Raw genomic sequence first — 3,296 nt, 5'->3', positions numbered from 1 at the left:
TAAGGAAGATACAGAAGGGCTATACTAGTACAAAGAATAGAAAGGGACTCCTCGGTCTGTGGACGCGGCAGATATACCTCGAAGTCTCTATAGAAGCGCCTCGCCTCAAGGGTGATAAGACTGAGTGGAAGTACCTGGATCTGCACACGCAAAAACATGTGCAGGAAAGGGCATGAGTACACCACAGCGGTACCCAGTAAGTGCCAAGCCTAACCTCGGTCGAGTAGTGATGAGGAAGGTCAGGGCCCTACCGGTCATATACAATAATATATAAAGAAGATGAGCAATAGTAAAGAAATACAGATAATGAGAGAAACAACAACCACAACCAAGGCAAATAATCACAGAAGGTATACAACTCAACATAGAGATAACAACCGGGGGTCTACCAGGATCCCCTCCTGTAGCCCCAAAAGTAAATAATAAGTGGATCTCCAGGGTGCTGTCCCATAGTCCATATCACTGTGCAGGGGGATCTATCGGAATACCACATCCGTAGTGCCAAATAAAACAGACAAGGGGGGATGTACCGGGAACCGCCCATAGTCCCAATGTAAACACATAGCAACAACACAAGAATAATCAACTCAATTCAATTTAATATCAAAATAGACAGGTAATTCTAACCTAGCATATTGTACAAAGTTCAGATAAGGCAGTTTGAGCAAGTAGGCAGTTTAGTCATTTAGGCATGCTTTCCTAAGCTAACAGTAAGCTCAAAGTTCAAGTATTGGAAACAGCAAAGAAAAATACGAAATTATAGATGCTTAAATGAAAAATAGGATTTTCAACAATCAACACAAGTACGCGCTTGTGACCTCACGTACAAGGCATTTCAAATATCACAATACCAAATCCTAAGGGGAGTTTCCCCCACATAAGGTTAGACAAGCCACTTACCTCGAACCAGCTCAATCAAATCAATACCACGTTCTTGCCACGAGTATCCGACTCCAAATGGCCCAAATCTATTCAAAGTAATTGCATAATGTAAATAACACTTCAAGTAACTAATTCAACTAATTAATCAAGCTAATACGCGAAATTAGAAAAAAACTGACCAAAAACGTACCCCCCCCCCCCCCCGGCCCCTCATCTCGGAATCGGGTATAATTTACAAATTCGGGATCCTCACACTCTCACGAGTTCAGTCATACCAAAAGTACCAAAATCGGACCTCAAATGGTCCCTCAAATAACCACTCAAGGCTCTCCAATTAACCAAGCCCTAACCCCAATTTACCACTGATTTTCCTTCAAATTTCATGCTTACAATGATAAAAATCACCATAATAACGAGCTTAATGACCAAAGACCTTACCTTAATGAATCCCTCTGAAAATCTCCCTTGAAAATGCCCTCCAAAGCTTCACCCCGAATGAAAAATTGAGAGAAATTGTCAAAAATCGCGAAGGGTGGAATTTATAGTTTCTGCCCCAGCAAAACTGCACCTGCGGTTAAATAGCCACACCTGCGGACCCGCACATGTGGTCCGAGGTGCGCACCTTCGAACTTCACTTAAAACACCAGGGCCCCACCTGCGCAAGAAATCCCGCATCTGCGCAGTCGCAGGTGCGACCGGGACCTCGCTTCTGCGATCCCAGCCTGCCCCTCTCGTGGACGCATCTGCGGCTTCCTATCCGCTCCTGCGTGCCCGCACCTGCGGTCCCCTAGCCGCAGGTGCGGTTATGATAGCAACAGAACTCCTTCAGCTGCCAAACTCAACTCAAAATCATCAGTTAACCACCCGAAATCACCCCGAGGCACCGGGGACCTCAACCAAAGGCATGAGCAAGTCATATACCACCTTCCAAACTCGTACCAATCCTCAAAACACCTAAAACAACATCGAAACATCAAATTAACCATGGATTCAAGCCTAAAAACTCTAAAGACTTCCGAATTCCGCGTTTGATCAAAAAGTCTATCAAACCTCGTCCGAATGACCTAAAACTTTGCACACACATCCCAAATGACATAATGGACCTGCTGCGACTTTCGGAACTCCATTCCGACCCCGATATCAATCTCACTACCGAATCGGAAACTTCAAAAATTCAACTTCGGCATTTCAAGCCTAATTAAGCTACGGACCCCCAAAACACAATCCGAACACGCCCATAAGCCCGAAATCACCCAACAGAATTCTATTCCGAGGCCGTCTTCACACTGCTCTGACTAAGATCCTTTCTAAAGCTTAAACTCTCAATTAGAGACTAAGTGTCCCAAAACACTCCGAAACTCAAAACGAATCCTCCCGGCAACTCAGAATAGCAGAAATAAACACGGGGAAAGCAGTTAATAGGGGATCGGGGCGTTAATTCTTAGAACGACCGGCCGGGTCGTTACATCCTCCCCCTCTTAAAACATTCGTTGGTCCTCGAACGAACATAAAGACATACCTGAAGTAGTGAAAAAATGAGGGTAACGGCTGCACATATCCTGCTCGGTCTCCCAAGTGTCCTCCTCGACCGGCTGACCCCGCCACTGAACCTTCACTGATGCAATGTTCTTTGACCTCAGCTTTCGAACCTGCCTATCCAATATCGCCACTGGCTCCTCAACATAAGAAAGATCCTTGTCCAACTGGACTGAACTGAAATCCAACACGTGCGACGGATCACCGTGATACCTCCGGACATCGAAACATGAAATACCGGATGAACTCCTGCCAAGCTGGGAGGTAAGGCAAGCTCATAAGCAACCTCCCCAATACGCCGTAATATCTCAAAAGGGCCAATAAACCTCGGACTCAATTTCCCTTTCTTCCCAAATCTCATAACGCCCTTCATAGGCGAAACCCGCAGCAAAACCCGCTCTCCAACTATATAGGAAACATCACGAACCTTCCGGTCCGCATCACTCTTCTGCCTAGACTGGGCTGTACGGAGTCTATACTGAATCACCTTGACTTTCTCCAAAGCATCCTGTACTAAGTCTGTACCCAATAATCTAGCCTTGCCCGACTCGAACCAACCCACCGGGGACCTACACCGCCTACCATACAATGCCTCATACAGTGCTATCTGAATGCTGGACTGATAGCTGTTATTGTAAGCAAACTCAACCAGTGGAAAGAACTGATCCCAAGAACCTCCAAACTCCATCACACACGCACGGAGCATATCCTCAAGAATCTAAATGGTGCGCTCGGACTGTCCGTCCGTCTGGGGGTGAAATGTTGTGCTCAACTCTACTCGAGTGCCCAATCCATGCTGTACGGCCCTCCAGAACCGTGATTTAAACTGAGTACCTCTATCTGAAATAATAGAAACTGGAATACCATGCAGACGGACA

This window comes from Nicotiana attenuata, unplaced genomic scaffold (assembly GCF_001879085.1).
Source record: "Nicotiana attenuata strain UT unplaced genomic scaffold, NIATTr2, whole genome shotgun sequence".
Taxonomy (NCBI): Eukaryota; Viridiplantae; Streptophyta; class Magnoliopsida; order Solanales; family Solanaceae; genus Nicotiana; species Nicotiana attenuata.
This window is presented reverse-complemented; position numbering follows the sequence as displayed.